This window comes from Pipistrellus hanaki (genome assembly GCF_964339955.1).
Source record: "Pipistrellus hanaki genome assembly, chromosome: 11".
Taxonomy (NCBI): Eukaryota; Metazoa; Chordata; class Mammalia; order Chiroptera; family Vespertilionidae; genus Pipistrellus; species Pipistrellus hanaki.
In genome coordinates, this window is record NC_140513.1 from 46,959,621 (window position 1) to 46,978,053 (window position 18,433).

The window sequence follows — 18,433 nt, forward strand, 5'->3', positions numbered from 1 at the left end:
TCATTTATGCAAGATAATCAACAATATAAAGTGATGAATAAAAACAGATCCAGAGACAGAGAAGCATCTATCAGACCATCAAACCTCAGAGGGAAGGTAGGGGAGGGTGAGAGTAAGGAAGGGAGATCAACCAAAGGACTTGTATGCATGTATATAAGGCTAACCAATGGACAGAGACACCATTGTCGGGATGAGGGCATGAGTGGGGGGTAGAGGGCAATGGTGGGGGGGGTGGTGGTGGTAAGGACATATATGTAATACCTTAATCAATAAAGAAAAAATGTTTAAGAAGTTTATGCTATGGATTCATAATTACTCTTGACCATAAAAACATACTCATTTCTTTGAGCTTGAAATTTTAATCCATCTATAATGTCTCTACCTCATCTACCATATACAGAACATTCATGTGGGTTTTTAAAGCTTCTGAATAACCTGAAAGTGTTAGAAGTTCTCTTTGTTCCTCGTGCTCCATAATAAAACTGCTAATACTTTTCTCGGAGGCTACAACCTATAGTACTAAAAAATACTATTCAGTAACAAAACAAAGAAAATTTCAAAGATTAACAACAAAAACTTAAGCATGCTTTGAATCCTACCTGTTCTTTAGATCCCACAGTTGTTCACCACACGTCTCCCTAAATGAAGAAATGTGACAATAGTTAAAAAGTTGTAAAAATGATGCTATTAAAATACTGCTCATTTAGGTGATGTATGTTTATATTCCTCAGCTATGGAAAATGTCAAATTCCAAAGAGAAGTGAAATTAATTGTATTTTGGCAGTTCCCTTCATGATGACTGTTGTAAAAAGCCACTTAAAATGTTTCTTTCTTAAATCAAAAGAAACAAAAACATGCTATATTATTCTGGGAAGAAAAATGACAGTTCAGAATATTAATTTAACATTCTTCATAATCAGAAGTATTTATACTCTGAAATAAGTTATATTTAATCATCAAATATTAAATTTAAAAAAATTCTGTTAGAAAAGTCTTTGAACAATTCTTAGATTATGATGTATCCCTTGCATTGTAAGGAATTTCTTACATTGTTAAGATTTAGTTCTTTGGTAAACACACACAGAGCCCACGCGGTTACTTTAACGAACATCACTGGTTCTCTAGCAAAATACAATCTCTCAAACCAAGATGATAATGTTAAAAAAAAAAAAAAAATAGAGAGAGAAATCTGAATTTCAACACTGAATGGAGGCAAAGGCTTATTGAGATTTTAATTAAAAACTGAAGTGTATTATTAATATATTTTTATTAAAGTAAAAAAGATACAAGTTCATGAAAGTGCGGCCATATTTCAGAAGTTTCACAAGCCATTTCAATAACTGGACAACCATGCTGGTATTTTCCCAATGATTTGCATTAAATGTGCTCACCTGTTTTTGTTTTCTTTTTGTAAGAGTGAAACTAAAGAAATCAATTAGACTCTCTGTGAGTAGTTTAATGAAAGGGAAGTATGAATACACTTCAGTACATTTCTGGAAAATGTCATGTGATTTTAAGAGACATAAAGCAGATTTGTAGTTATCTGTAGACATAGGTAAGGAAGTGAGGAGGGAGGTATCAGAAAGCCATAACACATTTTTTTGAGTTGATGGATATATTCATTATCTTGATTGTGGCGATGGCTTTACAGGTATGCACAAACGTCAAAACTCATCAAGTTGTGTGCATTAACATGCACAGCATATGTCAACTACACCTTAAAGCTCTAAAAAGAAGAAATGGAAGCTTGTGAGATATGTACTTATTGGAGGGGGTAAAATCAATGGCTAACACATTGGAAAAGAAATGGAAGTTGTTATTGTAACTTTTGTTTTAAAAATAATATCTGGAATGTTGTGTGAAGGCCATTTGTGGCGAAGGTGCTTGGAAGTGGAGATGGAATTCTGTAAGGAGGCTCGGACTACCCTATGGGCAGTGGAGGTAAAAGATGTTGGGTTGATTCAGGACAGAGTTAGTAGGAACAAAGAAAAGGCTTGCTGGGACACTGCCTATGAAGGTAGGACACAGTTAAGGAATCAAGGGTGATGGCAGGTTTTTGGTTTGAGCAACTGGATGCACAGTGCTGCCATTTCCTGAGATAACGAAGAAAGGAAACACTAAAATTCAAGGAGAATAAGAAGAGTTACACCTTGACAAGTTATTTGTGAAATGCCTGTGAGACAGCCAAATGACAATGTTAACTTGGTAAAGGTTTCTAAAGCTAAGTGGAAACGTTTGAGCTCCAAAGACACTTTTGCGTGTGACCAGCATGTAGATGAAAGTGGGAGGCTTTCAGGAAGTGGAGGCAAATGCCATTGCATGGGAAGACAAGCAGGATCCCAGGGTCCAGATGCTAGAGGGCTTATCTGCTTAGATAACGACTTACCTCCTCCCTCCCCTGAAGAACCAGAATGAGGGTGAAAAAAGTTCTGTGACAAGAAGCGAATTACTTCTTATACTCCTTAGAGGCTACTTTCTAAAATTTATGTTTTCAATTCTACAATCTGGATAGGACACAAAACTATAATATTTTAGTAAATTTACCTACTACTCTGCTGCCCCCAGTTTAATCTTGACATCATCCTTAAAAGCTCTTAAGTGTTTAATGATTTATATAATACATGTTTATAATTTTATAATCACCTCACCTAATGTACATCTCCTAAAATAACCTTGATATATATTTTGTTTCATGCATACTTTTTAAAAATGTTTTTTTTTTAGAATTATATATGTTTGTTGATTTCAGAGAAAAAAGGGAGAGGGAGAGAGAGATAGAATCATCAATGGTGACAGAGAATCATTGATTGGCTGCCTCCTGCATGCCCCCTACTGGGGACAGGGCCTGCAACCTGGGCATGTGCCCTTGATCAGAATTGAACCCAGGACCCTTCAGTCCACAGGCCCACGCTCTATCCACTGAGCAAGACTAGTGAGGACTGTTTCATACATTCTTTTTAAATTCATTTAGAAGTGAAAAATAGAGCTGTGCTAAAATTTGAAAAAAAAGAAAAAAGAAATCAAAATAATTTGCAGAACCTGACAGCATGTACATGAAATGTGGGAAAATCTGTGATATGATTTGCTGAAAGTATCTGGAAATTCTGTAGTGTGATAATCTGTAATCAACAGCTTTTACATCCTCATTGTGATCAATCATAGAAATAGAGCAAATAATGTTGAAGTTATAATTTATGATTACAGAAGGAGAATAAAACATAGAAATGTCATGGCTGGTAAGAATGGTATTCTTTATAGTAAAGCTTAGGTTGAGAAGAATACATGGTAAAAGCTAGTTTTGTTAGTTTGCATTCACTTTGAGCCTATCCCAGATGTTGGGGAGTTATGTAACCTTGATAGATTTTTGTTTGTTCATCTTTAAAATGGAAATGATACAAAGAACTTCCAAGGGTTTGGATGAGAATAAATGGGATAAAATACACAAAAATGCTTTGTACAGTGCAGAGTACCAGAGACTGGAATACAATAATAATGAAACAACATATTTAATGATGGTACCTGGTAGTGATTTTAATTTGTATACTGTATTTTATTTCATTTAGAATTTTTCAAGTTATTAATGAGGCCTGGGAAGAAATAATATAAACTTTTCAGATGTTGATGAAAATAATAAATGAAAGAAACATGGAATTTTTAAAACTTTGTACAATTTGCTGACCATGAATTTTGGTATACACAGTAAAAATGAAGGGTATACTACCTGCTTATGGTGCATTGCTTGGACTGAAATACAGTCCTTAATACAGTTCTTCCATCTCTCCCATTCCTGTCTTTATATTTGCTTTCATAATTTTTTAATTTACCTTTTTTCCCCTCTGCTCTCTGTGATATTGCTCATTTATTTATCTAGTTATGATAAAGATTAAATCATTAATCATATTTTTGTAACTTTATATTTTCCTTTTTATAAAAATAACTAGAGACCCAGCACATGAAATTCATGCATGGTGTGTGTCCCTCAGCCCACCCCGCACCCTGTCCAACCTGGGACATCCCTATCACAATCAAGGACTGCTGGCTCCCAACCATTCGCCTGCCTGCCTGCTTCATTGCCCCTAACCAGTCCCCTGCCAGCCTGATTGATGCCTAACTGCTCCCCTGCCAGCCTGATAGCCCCTAATTGCCCTTCCTGCTGGCCTGATCACTCCCAATAGCCCTTTTCGGCTGGTCTAGTCACCTCTAATTTTCCTCCCCTGCCAGATTTGTCACCCCTAACTGCCCTCCCCTGCTGGCCTGGTAGCCCCTAACTACCCTCCCCTGCTGGCCTGGTAACCCCTAACTTCCCTCCCTTGCAGGCCTGATTGCCTCCAACTGCCTTCCCCTGCAGGCCCAGTCACCCCTAACTGCTCCCCTGCCAGCCTGATAGCCCCTAATTGCCCTTCCTGCTGGCCTGATCACTCCCAATAGCCCTTTTCGGCTGGTCTAGTCACCTCTAATTTTCCTCCCCTGCCAGATTTGTCACCCCTAACTGCCCTCCCCTGCTGGCCTGGTAGCCCCTAACTACCCTCCCCTGCTGGCCTGGTAACCCCTAACTTCCCTCCCTTGCAGGCCTGATTGCCTCCAACTGCCTTCCCCTGCAGGCCCAGTCACCCCTAACTGCCCTCCCCTGCAGGCCTGATCACCCCCAACTGTCCTCCCTTGCAGGCCTGGTCCCTCCCAAGTTCCCTCCCCTTGATGGCCTGATCACCCACAACTGCCCTCTCCTTTTGGCCATCTTGTGGTGGCCATTTTGTATCCACATAGGGACAGCCATCTTGTGTGTTGGAGTGATGGTAAATTTGCATATTAGGCTTTTACTATATAGGATTCCGTATTTACTGTTTTTTCCCCCCTTTGTATGACTTTATTGGGTTGACACTGGTTAACAAAATTATACAGGTTTCAGATGCACAATTTTACAACACATCATCTGCACACTCCATGTTAATTCACATCAACATTTATCCTTCCTATACCATCTTCTACCTCCCACCAAGTACCTATCTCCCGGCAATCACTTCAATATTCACTGTTGAAATTTTCACAATATACTAAAAAAAAGTTATCTAAATCTTATCACCAGGAGATAGCTGCTATTGAGTTTTTTTTGCTATGTAGTCACATAGTCTCTTTTCTATGCACTAATATATTTTACAGGTTCAGTAATAGCAGCATGAATATTTTAATTTTCCATGAATATTTAAAAATGCTATGAGTTGTTTTCTACATTTTTAGGTACTGCATAGTTATTTTAAATTTTAATTTTATAGATGAAATATGATTTGTAAGACCCATCATAAAGGTAGTTGTCAGTTATTTTTTTCTTGTATAAGCAGCTCTGTGATAAACATTCTTAAGGCTATATATTTGCATGAATCATGACTATTTCCTTAGGATGAATTTCTGGACTCAGTCAAGCCTGCATTTCAAATTACAAAAACTATAATATCTATTGCCAAATTGCACTCCAAAAGGTTATAAAATTCAACATTCCTATAAGCTATATATGAGAGTCTCTCCTTCCTCACACTGTATCTAATAGTAGATATTGTCATTTTTTAATTTTTACATTTTTGTCAGTTGCATCTTTTATTGTTTTAGTATATATATTTTTTGGTTACCAGTTGGGCTGAAAAGTGTTTTCTGAATTTTTTTTAACATTTGTATTTGTTAGTTTCTGAAATGATCATGTATTTTGTATAGTTATCTATTAGATCGCACATCTTTGGTATAATCATTTCTAATAGCATGTTATATCTTCAGGATATCAACTATAAAAAGAAAGATTTGATTATGAAGACCAGTGATGACTTAACATTTCCAGGATTAATATATGCCAAGATTCATCCTAAAACCCAAGAGAAAGTTAAATAGCTTTCTTAGTTTATTGAGATGCGAAAGTGATTACAAGTAGATGAATGAATTTAAGTTCAGTTTTATGCTTTTTTATTACTCCATTTTCATTCAAATTTGAATCAATGTTGCATTCAGTTTATTATGTAGTCTCACAAAATTTCTGGATTATTTACATCAATATATTTTTATTCACTATTATGTCTGTTATGTTTATTTTCTCTTTCTCTTGAAATTGTGTGAACATGATTTTCCTTTATGACCCAAAAAGAATGAACTGGTGTAAGTAATTTTTTCTTTACATATTATCCTATATCGGAGGGCTTATTGGTGTAGTCAAAGTTAAGGAAGAATTGCCTTGCAGTACGGTTTTCCTGTGTCAGCCAGGGCCCTAATGCTTTGCCCCGGTGTTGGGGTCATTACATAGAATGTAACTTCTTTGAGACCAGCAGCTAATCACAAATGTAATATAAGAGGAATTCATGAGTGGATATATAATTTTCTAGACTTTGACTTAGGTATATTTACTCCATAATAAAAACTAAAGAAAATTAGGAACTCATGTATCTTCAAAGAGTGTAATCTAGCTGATGTCCATGTATGGTTAGCAAACAAGTGTGCCATACCAATAATGATTATTGAAATAAAATATTTAACATTAATTACTATAGTACTTTATAGTTTCTTCACTATCTCATGTGACCTTTATCTATCAATAAGGAAGATATTGTATTGGGACAAAAAATTAGCTTTGTAGACATATTTACTTGCAATGTGATATTGGGCAAGTTAACTAATCTCTGAAAAGCTTCCACCTTCTTTTTGGTAAAAAGAAAATAATACTTATCTTTCAGAGCTGCTGTGAGTTTTGAAAATTACAGTGGATTTTATTTATTTATTTATTTATTATTTATTTTTCTTTTTTTAAATTAAATTATTATCTGTGTACATATTTTAACATTGCCCCCCCCTCCCATACATACCCTTCCTTCCCAGAGTTTTGTGTCCATTGATTGTACTTATATGCATGTATACCAGTCCTTCGGTTGATCTCTTATCTCGCCCATATTTTATTTATTTATTGTTATTTTTAAAATGTTTTTATTGATTTAAGAGAGAGGAAGGGAGAGAGGGAGAAACATGGATGAGAGAGAAACATCGATGGGCTACCTCCACCCCTACTGGAGATTAAGCCTACAACCCACACATATACTAGGGAGTTGGACTGTGACTTTCTGGTGCATGGGTTGATGCTCAACCACTAAGCCACACCAGCCAGCCTACAGTAGAGTTTAGCACTTACTATTCAACTCACTCATTCATTTATTCAACACATATTTTTTAACATCTACCATGAGTTCTAGACACTACGAATTACAGTTTCAAGGAAAATAGATTCCTGTCCTGAAACTGATTAAATGATAATGGGTGATAATTAATAAATAACAAAAGTAAATAGATAGATAGACAAGTAGATGGATGGATAATATCAAATAGAACTAAGTACTATAAAGAATATACAACAAAATAACGTGGAACTATATAGGTAGTATTGGATATACTGAATAGGGAAATCAGGAAAATTTGTTGAAAGGTGATAATTTGAATTGAGACTTGAATAAAAGAAAGAATAGTCTGTTAAGAGGAATAGGAAAAGACCTAAAAAGGGCATATCTGAGCAAAGGCTTTTATGTAGGAACAAACTTTACTGTGTGGAGAACACAGATGTGCCCATTGTGTATAGAACATAGGGAGCTAGAAAGAGCCTGATATGAGAGTGGTGGGCAAGAAGGTGTAGGCTAGAACATAGATTATGTGAAGCTTTGTTGCCATGGTAGGAAGTTCACCCTGGGATGGTAACAGGGAGCTATCATGATTATAATGATAAGGATCAAGTTGATTACCAATTCCTGAACTACTCCTTTTCCCTGTTTGAGCTATATCTGCTTGAACACCAATTTCTTTTTGCCAATTATGGCTTTTCTCCTTGACTGGATACTCTACTCTCTATCCTTGGCTTGGGTGTCTGCTATGCTTGGTGCTCTTCCCATTACTATTTCAGGTTATACCTTGGCTTTTCTACACAGCCTTTATATCATGCATCTTGTCTAGCCTATTTTCTACCCACACCTTCCAATATTCCAGGAAGACTCATCACATGTAACGACCATTCAGATGACCTTCCGGACAACCACCCTATGATACGCACTGGCACCAGGCCAGCCAAGGCAGGTGTGATGCGATTGGTCGGGGGATCACGCCATGGACCCATGATTGCCCTGCGGAGGGAGGCCCAGGCCAGCCAAGCGACTACACCCCATGCCCGTCTCCTGTAGAGGTGGACAGATGGCAAGCAGTGGCAGCAGCCAGGGGGAAGGAAAGCTCCGATAGGTCCTGATCACTGGCCAGGCCCCGGGACCCTACCAGAGGGGTCCTGGGTTGCGAGAGAGCTCAGTCCAGGTGGAGGGGGCATCTTCCTCCCATGCACAAATTTCATGCACAAGGCCTCTAGTGTATATGTATATATACAATTGGTATCCTCCCCAAAATGTAAACACACACTTTGAATAATTATAAAGTCAGTATTTATTAAAACACATTTCATTTTTGAAATTGAGCTATTAGCTATTAAAATGTGTTTACATTTTTTGGAACACTATATATATATGTATGTATATGAAACAACTTGCAAATGCATGATATAACAACTCCCAAATGCATAATATATCATGCATTTGCAAGTTAGGCTTCATCCCTTTGACTGTGGATGTTACAGAGAAAACAAATCCTTACAAATGCATATGTACACTATATAAATGCTGTAATTTTGTTTAAAGTTATCCAGGCATTCAAAAAATTTTAATTGAGTTTGAGTAGAATTTTTTTTCCTGAAGTTCTCTTGTAAATATTATAAGTTTTGGTCTGATCAGCAGGAAGATAGTAATATAATTTTAAGAATTGATGTGTGGCTTTCAACCAAATTAGTTTTCTTAGTGCCAGTCATTATACTGTATAGTTATGTCTTGAAATCTTCAAGCTTCAAAAGCTCTCAATAAATTCCGAATACATCTGAAAAGTCCTATCACATTTCATGAAGGTGATATGGGTTGTAAACAGAAAATGAATAGGCCTGAAGGGAGAATAGATGTTTAGTGACAACAGAGTTTGAGTGCCTCTAGATTTCTTCTTTCTTTTTTTCAAATTTTATGTAAGATAATACCTATCCTTTTATAATATGTTAAACTAACCAATATTTGGCCTGCTCACAGTTTCTACCATATATAAAATGATCTATAATAATAAAGTATAATATGCTAATTAGACCAAACATCCTTCCAGATGTCCTTCTGGATGAAGCTGCGGTGGTGTGGGCCAAGGCAGAGGCAACCACTGCCACATCAGGGATGAGCCCTTGCACAAATTTCAAGCATTGTGCCTCTGGTAGTAACAAACAAATCCCCTATAATGAAGGAGCTATAAACCATATTCAGCTCTCAAACCTCCACTCCAGGACGCATTACTTTAATTGGTAATTCTTTGTGGGAAATCTTATCATCAATTCCTTATGCAGGTAAACATATAATCCACTGTTGCATCTATCATTCCCTGAAAAAAGCTTTTGCTATCACCTTTAAACATATCATGTACAAAACTCCCCTATCTTAAATTCATGTTGGAGATCCCTTATCAAATCACTTCTTTCAACACAGTCTTTTATTAAATCTTCTAAATTTGTTTCTGAGAATTCCTCAATACTGATAAGATAGTCAGACAATATTTGTTGGAGATCACTGAATTATATCTTCCATAATATTATTATACTCACTATTTTTCAGATATCAATATTCGTATCACTTCATATACAAATAAATCCCAGAGCTAAAATTATACTAGTTTCACTTGATTTTCCATTTAGTGTGTGTTATTCTGCTATTTCTCATATTTCATTTATTCCTCTACAACAAGAATAAGAAAAGAATCTTTATAAAATCCTACAAAGCTAACCTTCTAATCGAATTAGTTGTGGAATAGTGTGGTATTATAGCTAATTGATAAATAATATAAGATTGTTGATTAGTAAAGTCTATATGTATACTTTTATTATAATTCCATGCAATCATCACTCCATCTACACATATTTACTGAGTATTCTCTATGAAAGGCACTCTGCTAAGTATTATGAGGGACAAAGAGAAGTATCAGCCCCTCAAGACAGTGACAATCTGGACAGCCAGCAGTTCTCATGCATTTACAAAAAGGAACATATAGGACATGCCAGCTGCATAGTATAGCTAGTACCCTTCATGAGATGAAATCATAGCCTCATGGTGGTTAGGGAAATCTACCCAGTAGGGTTAAAACTTAAGCTTGGAGAACCTTGAGATATTATCACTTTCCAATATGTTGGGGGGGAGGGGGATGAGGGATATAAGGGTAAGAATGTGAGCAAAGAATGAAATTGGGAGTCACAGAATATATTTTAGAGCTGTCTGATCCAATATGGTGGTGTTAACCACATATGGCTTTTGAGCAATTCAACTGTGGCTAATCTGAACTGAGAGGTATGATTTCAAAGACTCAGTATGGAGGGCCATGGTGTCCTGAGTGTCACCCCACTCATCTCTGGGAGGCTCCTGTCCTGGAGAGAATGCGGCCACCACGCTGGTATTGCATCTTTAAGAGGCTCAGTGCCCTCAAGCTTCTCCATCAACTCTCAGAAGAGGCCCACGCCCTCGAGAGCCACACCTTCTTAGTGGGCACAGAAGCCCCAAGTGAGGAGCTGTTCTGCTGGCTGAGCAGCTGCACCAGTTGCTGGGCGGTGGCTTGGCTGTGCTGGTCCGGCTGCTGCAGCCTAGAGATACCACGGTGGAGGCAGAAATGGCCCTGAGGACCCTGAGGACCCTGAGAACTGGGGTAATGGCGGGCCTCAACCTTGTCGGCCATCAGAACCTGAGAATCAGAGGGACTGCCTGGCTGTGACCCGTGCTGGGAATGACCCTGAGGATTGAGGCCTTGACTGGAAGGGCCTTAAAGGGCATTAGATGCTTCCTGTCCAGCCTGGAGCCAGAGGCTGCGGACTGGATTCAGCACTCACTGCTCTGAAGAAGTGGCTGTCCCACACCTTCCTTACAGGCTACCCCGGCCACCAGAAGCACCAACAGTGAAATTGTATTCTCATCTCTCTCTCTCTCTCTCTTCTCCCCCCCCCCCCCCCCCCCCGCCTCTCTCTCACACACACACACACACACACACACGTTTTAAAGCTCAGGATGAATTTCAAACTTCAGGCTCCATGTCCAACACTGAGGCAAAGGCCCCAGAGCCTGTTCTACAGACACTAGCCTTTCAGGGAGACTCTGAACCACATGTGTCAAACACAAGGCCCGCGGGCCAAATCCGGCCGGCCAGGCCTTGCAATGTGGCCCGCACCGCGCTGTCATCACTGCACTCCGCTGTCAGTTTATGACATTGTCAGTTTATGACTGTTCAGTAAACCATTCGGCCCGTGATTTAGGCTGGATTTTAGATTTTGGCCCCTTCTCTGATTGAGTTCGACACCCCTACAGCACTTACCGGTGTTCTGGGAACTCAAGGGGTGCCCACTTGGGGTGCTCCATTGAAAAACGAGCCCTGGTTGTCACTTGACTTGCGGCAAGTAAAGGAGACAGGGATTCACATCTGAAGTGCTGTCTCCAGAGAAGGAGGCTTCGCCATCGCTTACAAACGCCAATTGGCTAATTACACATTGATTTCACTTGCTCTATTACAGGGCTGGGTTCCTGTCAGGCTCATCCTGTTTACAGCTGGCCTGCACAATACTGCGCTTACCTTTTAACATTTAGCAAGAGTAGCATTTAGTCAGCATGGCCGAGACTTTGAGACTCTTGTCCTTCTAACATTAGGACAGAGATGGGCCTCAGGGGTTGGCAGGCTCCTTCACTAAGAAGGACGCGGCCTCCAGGGACATGCTTTCTGGGAAACCTGCTTCCTGGGAAATCTAGCACAGGCCAGACCTTCAGTCAGGCCCTCCTCCCCACACTCTCCTGAGGAAGAGAGAGCCCCAAAGGGTTGCCAGTCAGCACAGCGCATGCTCACACAGCCCTCTGACCTGCACCAGACCTGGATCCAGGCCTGGGCTGGCCCCGCCCACAAAGACCAGTTCCCGCCCACTAGTCTCCTCTCAACTGGTTCTGGAGCAGGAGTCTGAGGACCAAGACTGTGAGGACCAAGATCATGAGCATTATGCTAAGTGACATAAGCCAGTCAGAGAAAGAGAAGTATCACATGATCTCACTCATATGTGGAATCTAATAAACAAAACAAACTGATGAGATAGATTTAGAGACACAGCAGCACAGAACAGAGTGCAGATCTCAGAAGGAAGGCAGGAGAGGGTAGGTGGTTGGGAAGAGATCAACCAAAAAACTTGTATGCATATATGCATAACCCATGGACACAGACAATAGGGTGGGGGGGCAGGGGCAGGCTAGAAGAGGTCAATGGGGTAAAATGGGGGACATATGTAATACTTTCAATAAGAAAGATTTATAAAAAATATTCAGTATGAAAAAAGTGAAATATCTCTTATTAATCATTACATATTGAAATGATAATATTTTGGATATATTAGGTTAAATATACTAATGTTATTATTAAAATTAATTTCACCTATCACTATATTTTGTAATATGGCTACTAGAAAGTTTAAATTTTATTTATAATTTACATTGGTGACTTGAATTATATTTCTATTGGTCAGCTTCAAGTTACTGAGCACTTGTTGGAAGGCTGAGCTTATCCTATATTATAAAGAGGTAATATGCAAATTGAGGATCACACCATCACAAGATGGCAGCTCCCACAGTGGGGGAGAGGTTGGCCGCTCCACACGCCTGCTGCTAGAGTCTCCTCAGCCCCACTCGGGGCCTCAGGTCCTCCTGCATTCCCCACTCACTGAGGCTCAGGTAACCAGGGCCAACCTAGGCATATACTACCAGCAGTGACAGCAGCAGAAGTGTGATGGGGTCATCACCTCCCCCTGATTGCTGAGTTGCCTCCTGCCCATGAGGGCTCCTGGACTCTGAGACTCTGAGAGGGGGGCAGGCCGGGCTGAGGGACCCCCCCCCCCCCCACTTCAGTGCATGAATTTTCATGCACCAGGCCTCTAGTTAAATATACAGTATATTTTTAAGAAAAGTAATCAGGCTAAAAAGTGGTGACTGGTTAGGAGAGATAAGAAACTAGAAACACAAAAAATTATAAGCTATTCAAAGGCCTACAATGAGGTGACAAGAACTGAATGAAGCAGGTAGCAATGGGGGAACAGGTGGCATAACGAGAAATACTTTTTTGTGTCTAATTACTTTTGCTTAGGGAAATAATTCTTTTACTGGTAGTTTTTTCTTAGTGCCAGAGACTTTATAAAAGAAGACTTTCAGAGCAACAACTCCAGTGACTAGACATGGATTTAGAAAGAGAGAGGGATGAAATATACCTACTGTTGTATATTCTCCCAAACAGGGAGAAAGGTGATGCAATTGATGGAAGTGAGAAATTTGATGGAGGGTCTTATTTTGTAGAGAGAGTTTTTCAAGTTCTGAAATGTATTGCATGGGTGTAGCTCTGATGATTAATCTCTTGTTGAGATGAAAGAATGTAAAGAACCAGTAGATGGCTAAGTCTGATCTAGTGGTATACATCAATTACATCAGTAAGTAAATGTACTTAAGACTTCAGTAAAATGAAATTGGAATTCAGGAAGAAAATTATTAAATTAATCATAAAAATTAGACAGCCATCTTGGTAGAACTGAATTCAATGTTGAATTCAAGGGTGATACTATGATTTCAGGGAGGTTTGTGTTTTTTGTTTTTTTTTGTTTTGTTTTTTACAGTTTAAATGCAAAGCAAGAAATTGAACCATAGAGAATACTGAAATTTGGATGTTGGAGGTGGATGTTCTACAAAAATAAATTGATCAATTATGGAAATGAAAAGGGAATGAAGACAGTGTGAGATCATGAAATTAATATATATATATATATATATATATATATATATATATATATATCAAGAAGTAGGAATCAGTCACCAGGAGAAAATATTTTAGGAAATGTATAAAGGAATGAAGATGGCATTTTACCATTTAGCATCAAAATATTATCCAGCAGGAATCCAATCTTCAACCATGAAATCTAAGAAAAACCAGATGTCCGTGGTCTTTCTGCCTTTGGATCACATGGCCATGATCAACCTTTCCTCCAGATGTGTTTTCTCTTTTCTCATTCTATAGTAAGCATGCCTACCCCATAAAGTTCCTCCTGAATAGTGTCAGTTTTATTGTTTCCTGTAGCATTTAATAATGGCATCCTCAGTCAGCAATTATCACAGACTGCCAATATTATCTTTTGTGCATATTATTTCTTCTGACTCCAAAGCTATGCTTTTGGTATTCTACCTGGCTGCCTCCCCAGAATTGCTCTTAATATTAAATTATTTCCATGCATAAAGGAAACAGCTGATAAAGAAAAATCCAGCCCTAGCTGGTTTAGCTCAGTGGATAGAGTGTCGGCCTGCAGACTAAAGGATCAGGTTCAATTCTGGCTAAGGGCACATGCCTGGGTTGTGGGCTCCATCTCCAGTAGGGGGTGTGCAGGAGGCAGCCGATCAATGATTCTCCCTCATCATTGATGTTTCTATCTCTCTATCTCTCTCTCTTCCTCTCTGAAATCAGTAAAAATATATTTTAAAAAGAAAAATCCAGTCCTAGCTGGTTTGGCTCAGTGGATGGAGCATCAGCCTGTCTCGGGTTGATTCCAGTCAAGGGCACATGCCCTGGTTGTGAGCTAAATCCCCAGTAGGGGGAAAAAAAGGAGGCAACCAATCAATGATTTGTTCTCATCATTGATGTTTCTATTTCTCTTTTCATCTCCCTCTCTAATATATATATATATATATATATATATATATATATATATATATATATATATTTAAAAAAGAAAAGTCCAGGGCTAAAGTTAGTAGGAATGTTTGATCTAGAATATGACAGTTACAATGTTCCCAAGGACTCATAGATCATCACTGATTTTTCAATTCTCCACCAGGTTTTATTCTTTGTGGCCTTTAGTGATGTTTAAGAATGGCACCTCATTCACTCATTGATTCATTCACTCAATAAAGTAGTGATTATTTAGAAGGTTATAAAATAAATTTAATATACATCCTGTATACCCTCAATTGTAATGTACATACATGTTTACATGTCTCCCTTCCACAACTGAATGTAAGACTCTTGAGGAAAGGAACTAGTTATTAGACACCTTATCAGTATTTGTATTTTTAATGTCTAGATGGTTCTTGGCACTTAGTAGGCTGTTGACTCACATTTGTTTAATGAATATATAAACCCATGAAAGTGTGAATTTCTTCCTGAAGGAGCTTACAGAATGGGTAAAGACGACAGAATATGTGCACAGGTTAACCAGAGTACAAATGGGAAGCAGAAGCCAGACAAGAAGCATTCAGATAAGAACATATGATGAGTTTAGGGGAAAAAATGAAAATGTCTCACACGGGGATGGCACAGCCTTTCTGGAGAAGCCGGCATTTGGGAGGTAGAATTGGGACATGTTAACAATGGGAGCAGCGCCTATTGTTCCCATCAGCATATCTTTATTCCTTTATATTTATTAAGGAAGCATCTATTTCCCATCCTCCCATGTCTGATGAGTTTTTAATTGAACTCCCATGATCACTTTTTCTTTACAAACAAAAAAAAATTTCCACAAAAAGTTCTTACAATATGTAAGGCCACACAGCAGGGTTTTATTTTAAGGACAACATCATTTTTACCTCCTGTTTTGTGTCAGAGTCTGTGGGTTGTAGGAGATGAGAGAAGAGAATCCCCAGCTGCTACAGCCCAACAAAACCCCCGAAAATGATGAATGCTTCCAGTTGCACCCAATGCCACGCTCTGGAAGCCATCCTTTTGAAAGGAGTGCTGCAAATAGCTGCTCCTTCTCCAAACTGCACTTGCATTTCATGAAGCGACGGTGGCTGTCTCCATGCTGACGTAACTCCTGGCCTAACACCAGCCTGCCTTTGAGCTATTAAAGAGGTCTCATTCCCAACAATATAAAGAGCATTCTATCAAAGCAGGGAGGGCTTGCTTTTAATAAGCTGATGTGGAAAAAGCAGACAGTCACCAAGTAAAGATGATTATAAGGCTGGGATCTGGAAATATAGTGGATGCCCCTCCAATGTGTCCCCAAGATTGGGCAATGTTCTCTACCTCTTGGTGATGCTCTGAAAAGATGCTCATAGATAGGGGTGTGGAATGAGTACTAGGGAGGCAAATGGATGTGATTCACAAGAGGTGGCATTTTCTGCGCACACAGTGTGCTATGCTGGGAAGTGCTTCGGTGTTAGGACAAGGGTTGAATCCCAGTTCTGCCCTTTTACCCTTACCAGGCCCTTTCTTTTCTTCTTTTTAAACTTGCTAAATTGCTTAACTTTCCAAGTTCAGATTTCTGCAAATAAAGCTTGTATTAAATACTTCTCAGTGTTGCCGTGAAGTTACTGAGATGATGCCTATAAAGCTGGTGGGTTCATGACCAACGTCAATGTCTTCTCCATTGTGTGTGTGTGTGTGTGTGTGTGTGTGTGTGTGTGTGTGTGTGAGGTGGGGGGTACCCCACTTCTCTATAAAGGACTTCTCCCACCAGTGGATTCATTTCAGATTAGTATTAGGGTATGAGCTGAGTAATCTTATCTTTCACTAAGAAGATGGTGCCAATCTCCTGCCATCTGTAGTGTTTGCGTATGTACTTGTCTGTTCCTAACGGGGATGTGTTTGAATGCTAGGAGAGGTAGCTGTATCATTCCCTCTGTCCTTCATTTCCCACTGGGCTCATTGGGTAGAGTCCATTGACACAACATACAACCTTGTGGTGATTGTTAAGGGCACCAAAGGAGGAATGCAGGAGGCCAAAAGTGGTACTGGATTATAAATTTATTAGGTTATCTGGAGACCAGACGGACCAAGCCCAAAATGGCACCAGCCCCCAGGGATGGGGAGTCAGAGATTTTATTTTGTTATTGTTGATAGTATGAGTCAGAGATTTTAAAGGACCTAGGCAGTTTTGTTTTGTTGTTATTGTTTTTAATATATTTTATTTTTTTTTACAGAGAGGAAGAGAGAGGGATAGAGAGTTAGAAACATTGATGAGAGAGAAACAACAACCAGCTGCCTCCTGCACACTCCCCACTGGGGATGTGCCTGCAACCAAGGTACATGCCCTTGACCAGAATCAAACCTGGAACCTTTCAGTCTGCAGGCAGATGCTCCATCCACTTAGTCAAAACGTTTTTTGTTTTGTTTTTTGTTTTTTTGTTTTTTATGGGGAGTTCTATGGGTGGGTCTGGATCCTGAGCAAATCTGGGGAGGAAAGATAAGTCTTCAAAAATAGAATGTGGTCTACGCAAAAGAGAATTTGATTGTGAGGTAGCCTAGAGGTCAGTTCCTAGGCGGGGGGTATAGATTCAATTGTTCTATCACACCTTACAGTAATCAAGTCAATGCGAAAGGGTTAGCTAGCTAGTTTAATAAGGCAGGTTTAGAAAGTTTTAGGAATAAAAGGATCTATAGGAGAGGAATACATAATGGAGACTTGAAGGTACCAGGATGTTTCTCTTACTTGTACAGAGTAGAGAAATGGAACAGGCAAATAGAAATGGATCTGGCTTGTGCAATTAAAGACAGCCACAAACCCAAAGGTATCTTGGGCCTGAGCAACTAAAGTGACCATAAGTTAGGCCAAAGGTAGCCCTGAACTGAGTAGCTGGGAGGGCCATAAGATAAGACCTTCTCTGCCAACACAGCTGGGAGAGCTATCAGATAAAACAACAGTGACTCCAACCAACAAATAAGGGGGAGAGAAGGTAGGGGACAACACATGAGCTTTGAGCTTTGAAAACAAATTCTATGTAGCAAAATGACCAATAAGAAGGGGTCAGGTTCAGACAAAGGGCTGAAGCCTATTTAAGGCATCAAGACAAAGAAGCAGTGGTCACCCTTCTCAGGGGCTCCTCTGTCCATCCAGGAGGAACAGGGTTTTAGGCTGAGAATGTAGAATTAGGTTTTAGAGGTAGCATCTGCTTGCAGTAAAGTTCCCGTGCTTTTCACTTTTCACCCATCAGCTTTTGTCCATGGCTTCATTCTTAAAAACCATCGATATAAGAACCCAGGAATTCAGGGCGTTCCAGTTCAATGTTCGCATTTCAAATATTTCAGACAAAAGCTTTCCTTTTCCAAGGATGAGACAGCATAAGAAACAACAAATTTTATTACTGAAAGAGGCCTGGGAAAACATCTGCTCCAAAGTCTTCATGCAGATGATGGGTAAGAAGAAACTGGTTTGGCCTGTGAGCTAGCCTAAGAACTAGCTCACTTGCCGAAGATGTTAAGAAAGTTAATGGCCGGGTTCAAATTAGACCCCAGATTTCTGTTGCTCAAGTAGGGGAGCTTTCCAGTCATTCCCCTCCCTCTCAATCATTCCTACACCTCCCAGAGAGAGGCATCT

The 18,433-nt window shown here is 39.4% G+C and overlaps 1 protein-coding gene and 1 long non-coding RNA gene across 2 annotated transcripts in view; one reads left to right on the forward strand and one right to left on the reverse strand.

Moving 5' to 3' along the window:
* The window catches only part of PTPRD (protein tyrosine phosphatase receptor type D), a 1,977,099-nt gene that overhangs the window by 625,723 nt on the left and 1,332,943 nt on the right, over positions 1 to 18,433 (reverse strand). Inside the window, exon 10 of the mRNA XM_084898455.1 lies at positions 600 to 638. The gene's annotated coding sequence lies outside the window, so the exon portion shown is untranslated. The remainder of the gene's footprint in view (positions 1 to 599; positions 639 to 18,433) is intronic.
* LOC311629901 overlaps positions 1 to 18,433 on the forward strand; it is a 1,265,484-nt gene that overhangs the window by 64,812 nt on the left and 1,182,239 nt on the right. The gene's annotated exons all lie outside the window — the stretch shown is intronic.